The 14,683-nt window shown below is 34.6% G+C and overlaps 1 long non-coding RNA gene across 9 annotated transcripts in view; it reads left to right on the forward strand.

The window, feature by feature from the left end:
* Positions 1–14,349, forward strand: part of LOC140621507 (uncharacterized) — a 48,303-nt gene extending 33,954 nt beyond the window's left edge. For 2 of the 9 annotated variants that reach the window (XR_012021242.1, XR_012021245.1), the window contains 3 exons: positions 5,063–5,149; positions 7,870–8,005; positions 14,101–14,349. This is a non-coding gene — a long non-coding RNA (uncharacterized lncRNA). Of the gene's footprint in view, positions 1–290; positions 619–4,900; positions 5,027–5,062; positions 5,150–6,313; positions 7,247–7,869; positions 8,006–14,100 lie in introns of those variants that run through there. The other 7 variants (XR_012021244.1, XR_012021248.1, XR_012021243.1 and 4 more) reach the window with 7 other exon arrangements.
* Positions 14,350–14,683: the final 334 nt, after the last annotated feature.

A 14,683-nucleotide genomic window follows, 5' to 3' on the forward strand; every position in this document is an offset into this window, starting at 1 on the left:
TACATTTAATGGGATAGTCTTATTTGCTATAATAATACTAGTTGTGTTCTTAAAAATACTAAATTGTCCAGAAACACATTATTAAAAAAAAGGGGGGGGGGGTTAGAAGCTGGTGAGAGTCACACTTACAAAGCAAGGTATTTGCCTTATAACAAAAGTAAAAATATTTTTTCAGTAGCTATGTTTGGATTTTATGAAACAAGAAGTTGGTTCTTTATAATTAACAAGATTAATGTTATTGAGAGGTCTCCTTTAAATCTCAGTTAACACCTGGACCTCTTCCCTTTCAGCAAGCTACAATGTTGCTGGTGTCACAGAGCCAAATCTCTATACCTAAAAAAAGAAACAAGAAAAAAAAAAAAGAAAAGAAAACAAGCTGAAGATGTTTTATTCCTTGGTGTAGTCCCCAAGTCTATTTTTTTTCTCTTCCTCAGGTGCTGATCAGGAGCCAGTTATATCAAGTAATAATGCGAGACATTGCAAATTGCAGGTCTCATTTGATAGCTTATTTAAATACAACATTAAATCTCTTATACTTGTAGTTTATCATGTAAAGTTCATTTCATCACCCATTGCCATTGGTTGCCCAATACAGTCAGCTTTGAATTAAAAAAAAAAAATGTGTCATTGAGAGAAGAGCATATCATTTTATTAGAGTAATTTCTCTCAACTGTTTTCTCCTATATAGTCTATTTAATAAACAAAAACATTGTCAAGAGCTTTCTTAATCATTCTATATTTATCTACCTATAGGCTTCAAACTACTCTGTGCATACAAACCTCACGGAACTCTCAATCCTTATAAGTTTTCTGTGGTTGTTATAACAAATTACCAGACATTTCCTGACTTAAAAATATACAAATGTATTATCTTATGGTTTTATGGGGTCACTCTGGGTTAAACATCAAGGTATTGGGGGAACTGTATTTTTTTTTCTTAGAGATTCTAGAGAAAAATGCACTTCTTTTGTTTTCCAGCTCCTATAGGCTTCCAACATTCTGTGTCTCATGGCTTTCTTATTCCAACTTCAAAGCCAGCAGAGTTGTATTTCTCTGACCATCTCTTTGTGGTCTCATTTCCATTTGACTCTCCTCTTCTGCCATCTGATTCTACTTTCAAGGATTGGTGTGATTACAGAGTGCTCATCTGGATAATCCATACTGCTCTCTCTGCTTAAGTCTAGCCCATTGATACCCTTCATTCCATTTGCAACTTTAATTTACCTTACATAATTTATAGGCTCTGGAGATCAGGATTTGGACATTTTGAGGGAACGTTATTCTTCTGACCACTCCTAACAAATGAACTCCTTATATGCATTTGTGGTTAACTACAACTTGCAGAAAGATCATAAATGCAGTCTGGGGCATGTGGATGGCCCATTGGGTTGAGCCTCCACCTCTTGATTTTGGCTCAAGTCATAAACTCAGGGTCCTAAGATCAAACCCTTTGTGGGGGTTCCCACTCTGTGCAGAAACTGCTTGAAAGCCTCTCCCTCCACCCCTTCTCCCACAAGCACACATAAGGCTCTCTCTCTCTGTCTTTCTCTCTCTCTCTCCCTCTCAAACAAATAAAATAAATCTTTTTAATGTGATCAGATACTTTTTCTCCGTACCAAATCCTAACAGGTGATAAAGAGAAAACAATAGAGAATTCCCTCACTTCATCATCACTCATGGAAAATAATAGACAATTCAATACTTTGAATAGACAATTCAATACTTGAAAGAATCTCTAAGTAAATAGATTACTTACTTATTGTTTCTCTTCCATCTCTTTTAGACACAATTAAATAAATTTCTCTTGCTACATTTGATAGTATTAATTTAATATCATCATGTATATGTTAAAGTGCATTTCATCACATTTGTTTATATTCAATTATAACATAAGTATTAACCCAAATATTGAAAGATTTAACCCAAATACTTTCAATGTTGTGTTTCACATTTGACCTTAGGTTGCTTGAAATAAGTACTGTAACTTATCCACCTCCATGTTCATCATGACTCTCATATTACGATGTTGCATATTACAGACGTTTGCTGACTGATTGAGGGGATGAATTTAGGAATGATTGCCAGACAATAAAATTCTTTCCTAGCCATTTTGTCCAATAGGAAGCTTTTAAAATATTTTGTAAATATTTATCCTGTCACTGGATACAATTTCCTTTTTTCCCACTTATCTTATAAATATTTGAAATTGCATTCAATTTAGAATAATTTAAAACATGTTAAACCATCACTTTACCTTGAATTCCTAGTTTATATTCTAAGTGAAAAAAAGAGCAAATTTTAAAAAAATGCTGTCTTTCATGGGGCAGTTGCAATATGAATATTTTTTGTACCATGTATTTTATTTCACTTGCTAGGTAATCATCTTATGTTCCCAATCATTTATATAACCTTAAAGTCGAAGGACCAAAGTCACATTTAGAAATGATAAAGATGAGCGATAGCTGCCACATTCTAAATTAAAACCAAGTTACTTCTGGGGCCCAGCTTGCAGCATTCTTTATTATAGCATATCCTATTGACAAGGGAAACGTTTTTTGAGTTTCTTAAACCTTGAGAGTTATAAAGCCCGGAATGCCTATCTCAAGCTGGAGTGTCATTACATTTCTATGTGTCAGGCATTGGATTTCAACAAGAACTCATTTTCAAACCAATAGCTGCTTTTTGAAAAGGGATGTGGCTAGTAGCTTTATCAAATCCAAGTACAAAACCCCAAAAGCAACATCTCCTGCTGCTACCTTTTGCACACCGCTTCCCTTTTTTATGGTAAGTATCCAGAAACATAGCAATTTTTTCCCTGACTACTAGACCTCAGAAATTACAGGTACTTGCATTAAACCATAACTCATTTGCTGTTTTAAGTGACAAAGGAGCTTGTCCCATAATGTACTTCTCTAATTGCATCTTTCTTCCGTTGAGATGTTGGGATGGTCCCTTCTGGCGCTTATGAGATGGGAAATTTACAAGCAAAGAACACATCAATTCAAATGTACATACAATTGGCAAATAACATATATTAAGTAGAAGCAATGAAACTATACAATAAAACATTGTAACTTTTTATGTTTTGCTTTAGGCCTTAGCAATGAAAGTCACTGCTTCAAGAGTTAAGTTATAGCTGCCCAGAGATCCTGTTATCTCCGGGCCAGAGCTTAGAGAATAAATAGGTGGAATTGAAGTGGCAAATGCTAGGTGAGGGATAGCTAATGCAGGCAAAGACTTTCTCTCTCTCTCCGTTGATTCCTTGCCCCACAGTTTGTTTTCATCTGTGTAGCATCCACATCTCAGCATCTGTAATGCCCAGGCTTGAGGGATCATAGATTTGCTCCCTCATATCCAACCTTACATTTCTTGGTACCTCAGCTATCTTTGCACCCAGCATCCACAAGAGGGTGGGCATTTGAGGGCCTGTACCAAATAGAGCTATAAATGTGGGACCCAGGAAATTTAACAAAAATCCCCTACCCCTGGACAAGCAGAGCAGGACTGATTCCATTTTGTGCTACACTGATTCCCACCTCTCGTATGACCCTCACATGACCTGCTTATTGCTTAAGGCGCTGCCCCACCCTAGTCAAGCCGCTGGGCACATCCTAATCAGAAATCGGCTCATAACAATGTAACCCTGCTTTGTGCCCGCCAAAACTGCACGCCAATTCTGACCAAAGTAATAGGGCAGCTCAAATGGATACTATAGGGTAAGGTGTAATTCAATTGGCCACCTGCGTGTGGACCGACATGACTGTGCAACTTTCTGTGTATCCCATTGGCCACTGGCGCCTATAAAGCTGCTACACGTCTTAGTCTCGGGGTCCAAGTCCCTGCTCCGCTGTGTCGGGTGCACTTGGACCCAAGCTCGAGCTTGTAAATAAACCCTCGTGTGTTTGCATTGGTGTCGGCTCCACGGTGGTTTCTTGGATTCGCAATCTTGGGCACAACAATAAAAAGTCAAACCCTTCTCTCCTTGAAGTTCCCAAGCATATTCAGTTGAGCTACACTTAGGTGAAGTCTTGACCCCAACTCGAATCTTTAAAGCAGCTGAAATCTTGGTAGAATAGTGGCCAGTGATCTGGGAAACATAGAGAAAGTAATCTTTGTACCAGTAAATGATACACATTTCCTTCAGGCTCTAGAAGAGTAACAGCTGCTCTAGCCCAAAGCCTTGCCCCAGTTCCAGAAATCAATGAGCCATTTCCCTTTCCTTAGGAGGGCATGAGCAAAAACAGAAGCCAACAATCAAGTTGCCTATGGCCTCCTTCCCTGCACCCTGCTAGCAACCATTTCCTGATTCTTCCTTAAAACAAAAGGCAGAAATGGGGCATAGAAAACTCATGTTAAGATCTTCTATAAATAAATAATCTTTTGGCCTCTGATCCATGAACCTAGTTTTTGCTGTCAGAATACAATAAATTAATATAGACATAAAAAGTATCCATTTAATGGTGAGGGTGGAATCCTGTAAGAAATGGGATTTATGAGAAAAGAAAGACAAGGGCCCCACTAGCTGGTTGAAATTGATAGTAAACCTATTGACCAAACTTCTCCTACTTTCTGTAATTTCATAGCTTTAAACTTAGGTAAGTTGCTTAAACATTAAATGTTTTTATTTCTATTAAAAAAGAATATGAAGAGAGCAGTTCACATAGAGCCTAGTATATAATAAGCTCTTAAGAAATGCTACTGATTGTGATTATAAATAATTTTAGATTTTTTAAAGGTGATGATGATACATGAAAAATTTATATAAAACACTTGTTGGTACCGGTACATAACAAGAGCATTTAAGTTATGCATATTTTGAATTATTCATTGACTATAGCAGAGTCATCATAATGTACTAAGAATATAAGAGTAATAGTTTATTTTATTTTATTTTTTAAAGAGTAATGGTTTAAAGTGATGCATGGAAAGTGCTGTTCAGAAAGAAAGATAACATATACAAAGGACATATGCCTAGAGATTATAAAGAACATGAAAGGGGAGCACCTGGGTGGCTCAGATGTTTAAGTTTCTGCCTTCAGCTGAGGTCATGATCTCCATCCAGGTCCTGGAATGGAGCCCCACGTCGGGGGGCTCCCCCTGCCATTGGGGAGCCTGCTTTTCCTTCTCCCTCTGCCACATCCCCACTTTTGTGAGTATGCACATGCTCTCTCTCTGTAAAATAAATAAATAAAAATCTTTTAAAAATGGAGAGGAAATTAGAGGACAGGCCACAAAGGGACTAATGGTCATTTTTAAGGATGTGCATTTTTATTTTTTTAATTTTATTTTTTAAAAAGATTTTATTTAAATTCAATTAGCCAACACATATTACATCATTAGTTTCAGATGTAGTTTTCAATAATTCATCAGTTGCATATAACATCCAGTGCTCATCACATCCTGTACCTTCCTTAATGCCTAATTCCCAGTTACTCCATCCACCCCCCAACCCCACCTCCCCTTCAGCAACCTTCACTGAGGGATGTGCGCTTTTAAATTGATTATTTGCAAACTCAAATACTTTCAAAGAATGGGCAAGAGCTATGACTGTGTGAAGAACCTAAGCAGAAGGTGATAGAAGTTATGGCATTTAGATGGGGCACCACTTAGATAATTTATATTCAAGGACTAGAGTTGCCAACTTCCACATCCCAATTCAAGGATCAATCATGAGGATAAACCCATGGCTATCCACTTGATTTGTTAGGGGAAAAAAGAAAAAAATCCAAGGAATCATCCCCTCAGTTAAAAATAATGACTACCTATCAAAGTTTCTATTTAAAAAGTATCATTAATTTGTAGCAATAAAGAGTAATAGATCTCCCTACATCATTAATATTGAAGTCACCCCCATGAGGCTTACTGATACTTATCATTGCCAAATCCATATTAATTGTTAACTGAAATTGAAAAGGGTAACATTGACATGAGATTTCACTATATTTTATGCTTAATATCAAGATTTGTCAGTGAAAAAAAAGCTATTGTGTTACTTAGAACTTTTAGTCCTTAAAGATTCTATTGTGATACATTATCATTTAAATAAACATGACCATTTAAACAAGTAAACAAAATCAAAATGGAAGCATTATACTCCTTCTTCAGCTAAAATCAGGAAGACTTCAGTACAGTATACTTTACCTAAAATTCAAAAAATCATTGTACTCATATCAAATCATATCATATCATATCAAATAAAGTTGCCCTGTATTAGGAAGTGCTTCACATTTAAAGTATCTCTTTAAAAACTAATTGGCGATCATCTATAATGATAAACTTTTTCTAAACTAAAATGACACCTCCTGTGTTTTAGAATAACCCCAGGGGACAGCCACACTGAACATAATCAAGTGGAATATTTAGCAAGTCAGCAAATGCCATGTTCCTGGGTACCAGGAGAAAAACTTCACCTATAGAGATGTGTACTTTATGCATCTTAATGTGCAGAACTGGAAGCATGAAACCTAAGGATGGTCAACAAGAAGTATCAAACAAGCCTGAAAATCATGGAAAAACTAAAGCCTTCTGAGAAATGAGTATTTGGGGCAAGAGTAAATAAATAAACCCTTTACCAGTAGAAACCCAGTGCCCTGAGAAAAAGGATACTTCTGACAGCAAAAGCCCCAGAAAGAAATAGCTAGAGGAAGTCATAGAAAGTGAGTCACAGAAAGTGACTCGTAGGTTTAGATCAGTGAAAACCCCTTACTAATTCACACCTATTTCTTTCCCCTTTGGAATGATTAAGGGCAGAAGTAACCTAAGAAGCACGTTTTGAATAGCACACACTCTGATGTTGAGGGTCATGGGTTTCAAAGCTTTGAAGAAATAAAGATATGAGAAAATTTGCCTACTATTATTCTGGCCACTTTGAGCTCACATATTCCATTATTTCAAAGTGGAACTAAAACAAAACATAATTTTTTAAAGTGGCCATTTCCAATCTGAGAGAAAAAATTAAGGATATCAACTTATGGTTTATGATACCTCATAAAAGTTTAGGAGAAAGATAAATGGGTATACCTTTCAAGCAATTAGCAAGTAAACAGGAGAATGGTTTTCTATTACTGACAGATTATTGTTTTTAGTGTGACAGTTTAATTTTGTCTGGATGTACAATGGCTTAGTTTTATTAAGTTTGTTGAAATAGTTATTGAAACAACAGGTCTTATTGCTTTTATTTATATTAAAATCTATTTCACAAAGTGGACCATTAAAATGAAAAATATGTTCCCCCCCCTTTTTTTAAAGATGTGAATTGAATCTTAGACTCTGAGTTGTGTGATATTTCAATTTGAAAGCATATTCTACTGATATATCTTTATAATCAAGTTATTGCTAGCAGTTATTTTATTTTAAACTATTTTTCTTTAAATAATCTTCTGTTAGATGTGATAGCCTGAGCATTTCATGCGGAGAACAATGCTGTCTTTACCACAGTGTGAATGAATGTACAAAATTACGCATTTGTGTGGTCATCTACACTGTGACAAATATATCATTGTGCCATGCCTGAAATGATCAGGGTATTGCATGAGATTGTAAAAATTGTTATAGGTGGTATTTGCTACAATAGCTGTGTTATTATAAAGAAAGTCATGGCGATTACAATGGTAGCATAATAAACTTTATTGAGCACTAATGTAAAATATAATTAATTTAAAGTACCCTGATGACTGTTGTTAATACATTTGGAAGTGGATATAACCTGAACAAAAACCCAAAAATTACAAATGCTTCCACCAGACATAATTTTTAGAGTTTGCGATAAAATGTGTCATTAAAAATATATGCTACATCTGCATGTTGAGCTGATAAACACCATCATCAACTGGTTAGTCACTATGGTATATGTTTACGGCTTCTATTCAGACAGATTAACAACTTGTGGAGATAATGATCACATGCTTTACTTGCATCTTTATGGTACTACAAGACCCCATTCTCTGAACAAGAAGCACAGCAAGAACACTGAAGGAAAATAATGTTGGTTTAATGCAAATTTCAGGTAAGACAGCCAGCCAGACACAGACATAATGGAATTTTTAAATAGTGAGCATGAATATGAGTTTCCCCTGGATCCTACAGTCTACTCAGGTGTAAGATCAAATATACTAGTGTAGGGTATTTTTTGTCTTTCCATGTAATTTCCATGATGTTCAGAATCAGCGTCAATAATGCCTGGGGCATCAGCAATGTCAACAACAGCATGACTGAAACAAAATGTGTGTGAGCAAGATGGCTGAGAAGAAAGGATTGGGGCTTGTAGGTGATGCAAGCATTTGGAATTAGCCTAACTTACAAATGCTTTAAACCACTGTGTGGCATAATTAAGGTCACTTTCTCAACGGTGTGGAAGATGAATGTGAAAGAGTCGAGGAAAGAAACTGAGCCATGGTGGACCAGCAGGGTTGGAGGAAAAGTGCCAAACGTGAGAACTATTTAAGAGACATGATGTAGTGACTTATCAAGTCTTTTTTTTTTTTTTTTTGACTTATCAAGTCTTGTAGAAGAAAACAAGAAACTATCAATTCCTGTCTGACAATTTGGTGGCTGATGTAGCCATCATCTTATGAGAGTGTTTAAGAGGAGAAGAATATTTCCTCTCTCATGTATTTTTATGAAACATTTTACCCTGAGTGTTCTCAAAGGCAATTTCATGTTCGTAATCTAAATCTTAGTAGAGATAAATGGGAGGTGCTATCGTGTATCACCTGGTACAACATCTCATCCTGTTATTGTTCTAATTACATGAGTGAACAGCTTAATGTACCATAAACTCCCAGCACATAGAGAGAAACATCACCAGTTTGCTATTCAAATAGGATTTTTAGAATGGTTTTACCTATGACTTTTAAATTAAAAACCTAATGTGCTTTCATCTTCAATTAAGTTCAATTGCCAAGTATAATTGACCATGGTAATGTAACTAGCAATTTGAGGACATTCAAACACACACATGCTGTACACATTTTTAAATGGGTTTAGCTTATTTCATGGAGCTTTAAGCCTAGAAATCACTTCATGAAAGAACCTAGTTCAATCCTTTTTATGACAAAAGGAGACAGAATTATGAAATGCAGAGAGATAATCAGGAAGTATATGGTACAACGAAGGGGAAAGACTAAGTCTAGCCCTTACATGTATCAAGGTCATGTGTAAGCATTGTCCATTGGACTTTGTCTCCAGAATTCACATTAACTAGCAACCCCCTTCTTCTCCCTCAATCCCCATCAATCAGTTAATATCTCCTACTCATTCTCTCATCTGGCTACCTGGCTAGGAGCCATTAGCAGCTGATCTGGAACATGTCACCATTGCATTGTTAAAATGAGAAGTTTTAGGCACAGAAGAGTAAATCTGATATATACACTTGGAAAATGCAGGTGAGAGAGAGAAAAAAAATCTTGTTATTAATATAATTCCACAGAAGGAAATACTAAAAACTAAGGTGTGCTTAGGCGGTAGGTAAATGGCAGGTAAAAATATCACTAAATTTTACCACACCAAATTATTACCAGTTTTAGAATTTTTCAAAGAACTATTTGTTTTGTTCATTCTATTATACAATTTTTAAAAATGTTTAACTCTGTGATTTCATTTTTCTTATTTTCTTCTTTCTAGATTCTGTGGACATATTTTGGTGTTTTATCCTAACTTGTGGAATAGATGGTGTTTTCATTGATTTTTACATTTATTATTTTTAACCACTATTGATAAAGCTTTGATATTTCTCTTCTATTAGTTTAGTTTAGTTTCTTTTTTCCCTATTCTGAGTCTTTTTTTTTAGTGGTACATGTAGTCACTTCCAGTTAGTGTAATTTTATTACATGTAGATTTAAATCTGTCATCTTAATATGTGGTTTTTGTTTCTCTTGGGGCATATTTTTCTCTTTCATGTGCTTATTTTGTATTGCTTCCTGTTTTTCTACTTTTATTCCATCTATTCGTCTAGATCTTTCATGTAACATTTTGTTATTGTTTGATAATAACGGTCTTATTGGAGATGATGACACATAAAAATATCTCTGACTTATAAGAGTATTACATAAATGGCAACCTTGGACTATCTTCCCAGGTGGTGTGCTGACCTTTCATTTCCTCCTCCACAAGAATATCCTGCTACTTCTCTGTGTTTTAATTAAGTCTATATTTTAAATTCCACATGGCATTTCTATTGTTTTTCAGTCAATATTTATTTAAATATATCTTATTTACCTTCCATTTTTCTCCTGCTTAAAGAGTACATTCCAACATTTTCTTTCATGCAGTTACTAATTATCTGTCTCTGTTTTTCTGTCCCTTGCTCCTTCTGTCCCTCTGTCTCTCCCTCCCACATCCTCCTCTCCCTTTCCCCTGCTCATTTGGCTTTTAAATATATTTATTTTACCTTAATTACAAAAGAATATTATTACTGGCAGTAATTTTTTGGTTAGTTTTCTGGTGAATGGAATATTTATACCATTCTCATCTTGCTTCAATATTTTTCCAGTTTTAGAATGATCTGTTTTTCTGTTTCTGTCATTTTAAATAACACCTCTTTGCCTTTGATTTCTGCAGAAATAATAGTGATGGATTTACTTTTTTTTAACTATTTATTTATTTATTTATTTATTTATTTATTTATTTATTCATGGGAGACATGCACAGAGAGAGGCAGAGACATAGGCAGAGGGAGAAGCAGGCTCCCTGCAGGGGACCTGATGTTGGACTCAGTCCCAGGACCCTGGGATTACAACCTGAGCCAATGGCAGACGCTCAACCACTGAGCCACCCAGGGGTCCCTACCCAATCTTTTAAAACAAAAACATATGTATATTTTGGTTTAAGGCAAACAAAAAAAAATTAAAGTCAAAAGTTTAAACACATATATTTTAGGAGTAAATTTAAACTTTAAAGTTAAAACCATTTGATAGATACTTATAAAATATGTAGATTAAGAAATCACTGTAAGGGTGGCTAACTGGTGCAGTTGGTTTAGGCTCTGACTCTTGGTTTCTGCTAAGGTGTTTGAGTCCCATGTGGGGCTCTGTGCTCAGTGTGGAGTCTACATAATTTCTCTCTCCCTCTCCCTCTGCCCCTCCCCTCTACCCTCTCTCTGTGTCTCTAGAATAAATAAGTAAATCATAAAAGAAAAGAAAGAGAAAAAAGAAAGAGCAAAAGAAAGGAACAACTTTATAGGGACCTGAGTGGTTCAGTTTGTTAGGCATCCAACTCCCAATTTTGACTCAGGTCATGATCTCAGGGTTGTAAGATTGAGCCCTGCATCTGGGTTCTGCACTGGGTATGGAGCATGCTTGAAATTCACTCCCTCTCCCTCTACTCCCATCCCCTTAAGAAAGAAAAGAAAAGAATAAAAATGAAAAGAGAAGAAAAGAGAAATAAAACTTTTCAACAGAAGAAAATATGAGGAAGCAAATAATAATAATAATAATAATAATAATTAACAATAATAATTTTGGTATTATACAATAGACTTGAGGATAAAATGTAAATTTGATTTTTAAACTTGTGCTTTAAAATATAACAATCTAAAGAGAAATTGAGAGAGAGGAGACTACTATAAAAATATCCAAAATACATTATTCCAAATACAAGGAGAAATGATTTTACAGTAAGAGGAACATAAAACACAACAATAAAAGAAACCAAGTCCAATAACTGCTATACTGTGACTTTTCTCCCTACAGAGTAATTATTAAGATAGTTGTTTACATGCACACTGTGACATTATTTAAAGCTGAAAGTTGGGCAGCCAAGGTGGCTCAGCAATTTAACACTGTGTTAGCCCAGGGTGTGATCCTGGAGACCCGGGATTGAGTCCCACGTCAGGCTCCCTGCATGAAGCCTGCTTCTCCCTCTGCCTGTCTCTCTCTCTCTCTCTCTCTGTCTCTCATTAATAAATAAAATCTTTAAAAATAAATAAATAAATAAATAAATAAATAAATAAATAAATAAATCTGAAAGTTTAAAATCAGTGATAGAAAGGATTAAATCAAAGATCCAAAAAAAACAAAAAAACAAAAAAAAAAACAAAGATCCCTTATTATAGAATTCATTAGATTTCTTTACATATAATGCTTAATTGTAAAATAAATAACCCATGAAATTGGAGTAAAACAATTTCTATGCATCCATGAGAGTAAAAACCAACCAACAAACAAAAACTTCTGTGGCTTAAATCAGCTATAATTGCCATCTATGTTTATCAAATTAGTGGGACAATTGTTCAACCAAATTTTTAAAAGTCCACATTTGCAGTCTACATTTAAAGGTCTACAATCATTCAACCAAAATTTTAAAAATTGACTGATTTATTGACTTTTTGAAGGTGTGTATGTATGTGTGTGTGCTTGCACATTAATTAGTTCTCTGGAGCAATGAGACCAAGAAGTCTATTAAGGGATTAATGCACATGAAAAATGAAATGTAGATAAAACATATTAGGGCAATGAAATTCTTCAGACTGCATTACAGATTTGATACCTGTAAGTATGGAAGCAGTTTAGACACACAATTTCCTGACTTTTAAATAGGGAGTTCCAGAGCAAAGACTGTTGGAGTCCTATGGTGAGAAGAAATGGCCAGACTCCAGTATCAGATCAAACACTGGCTTTATGAAAATTTTGTAGTACAAGTCTGCCTATGGTGAATTCTTCCAGCTTTTAGATATCTGAAAACATTTTAATTTACCTTCATTTCATTTTTAAAAATATTTTGCTTCATATAAAATTCTAAGGTGACATTTTTCAGTACTTTGAAGATGTTGTTCCACTGTCTTTTACCTTCCATTGTTTATGAGAGGAAAACATCTGTCATCCTTACCTTTATTTTCCTCTATATGCAATGTGTTTTTTACCTTGTTGCTTTATTTTTTTTTCTCTAAACCACCAGTTTTAAGCAATTTAATTATGAGTTTTGGTTAGGAGGCAAGAAATTCATGTTCTAATTTTTTTTCCATGAGAAAGTGGTTTGCAAATGGTCTTAAAACTAATGAGGTAAGTATATAATATTCTAAAATTTACTTCTGGGGAGGAAATGACCAAATTTTAGCTTAAGTGAAAAATGAAGAGGAAAGTAGTAGAATTTAACTCTCCCCTTAAAGTTACCAAAAGTTGAGCAAGAAAGAGTATTTCTTTTTTAATTTTGAAAATGGGAAGCTTCAAGTTAATGTCATATAGGTATATATATTTTCAGAGTTGGTACTTGAATGACTAGCATATGAGTGCCGCTTAAATTTTTTGCCTTAGATGCCTTAATCACTTCATCTTAGTCTTGACCTTGATTCATAAATCAAGACCAAATGCAAATGTAAAGATACCATATTCCCCAAGAAACAGGTGGAATGGCAGAATTAACTCAATAGTACACAATTTGTACAAGAAGTTACCTCTTCCACAATAATATCACAGAAGTCCACAGAATCTTCAATTCAATACTAGAGAAGAGAAGAGAAGAGAAGAGAAGAGAAGAGAAGAGAAGAGAAGAGAAGAGAAGGAAAACCTTCTCAGAATGGTTGAGTTTAACTAAAGATGCTTAAGATTATAGTTTCTTCCTCTAGATAGTATAGGGACTCAAAATAATCATTAAGTGGAGTTAAATAACAACAAAAAAATTCTAATTTATGCATATGTGAAGTTTGGTATTGAAAATATCATTTTGTAAATAATAGCATTCATCTTTTTAGTATAAATATTTTGAGAAAAAATGATATTGTCAACAAGAAAAAAAATGAGTAATCTAAAATATCATTTAGGGTTCTAAAATATTTATAAAAAATAGTGTCATATATTTCTGGAATTTAGTTACTTAATACGTTTCTTTTGGTATATAATAAAATTAAATTCAGTGGTTTAATATCTGTAATTCAACATAATCTGGTGGATTCATAAGCAACACTTTTATTTAAAGAGCCCATATTGTTGAAAAAATATATTAAGTGTAATAAGTACAATTTAATTTTTAACATTACTGAAATACACTCCTTTTTTTCTTTATTTAATAGTTTTGTATTATGCCAAGGGCAAGAAAGATTGTCATTTGTATTAAATATTTTTTGTCATTATACTGGTTTGAAAATGAATAAATTCTTTTTTTTTAAAGATTTTATTTTTATTGGAGACAGAGAGAGAGAGAGAGAGAGGCAGAGACACAGGCAGAGGGAGAAGCAGGCTCTCTGCGGGGAGCCCGACGTGGGACCCGATCCCGAGTCTCCAGGATCACGCCCTGGGCGGAAGGCGACACCAAACCACTAAGCCACTGGGGCTACCTGACCTAAATATATTCTGAAACATATCTGAACTATTAAAGTTTGTGTCAAAAAAAATAAAGTTTCATTTAATATTTGCTTAAGTCACTGTGTAATTTCTAGCTGATTTTTAATACATTTTCTAGAAAAATTATTCACTCATTGGAATATCGGTTCACAGTCTTCTAGGTTCTTAACTTGATACAATTAAGTGTCTTATCCATATGTAGATTAGTTTTATTACTGGAAGGTTAATTTATTAACTAAAACTAGAATTAATTCCTTTAAGAAAGAGAATATACTTCAAATTTTCAGTTAATGGTTGCTTTCCAACACCTGTTCACCATAAGCCCCCAACTCTTCAGTAGGGGTTGGTCAATATTAAGACTGTCATTGGCAATGAGAAGAGAATGGTCCCTTGTGCCCTTTAAACATTAG

The sequence above is a fragment of the Canis lupus genome, chromosome 30, assembly GCF_048164855.1.
Source record: "Canis lupus baileyi chromosome 30, mCanLup2.hap1, whole genome shotgun sequence".
Lineage (NCBI taxonomy): Eukaryota > Metazoa > Chordata > Mammalia > Carnivora > Canidae > Canis > Canis lupus.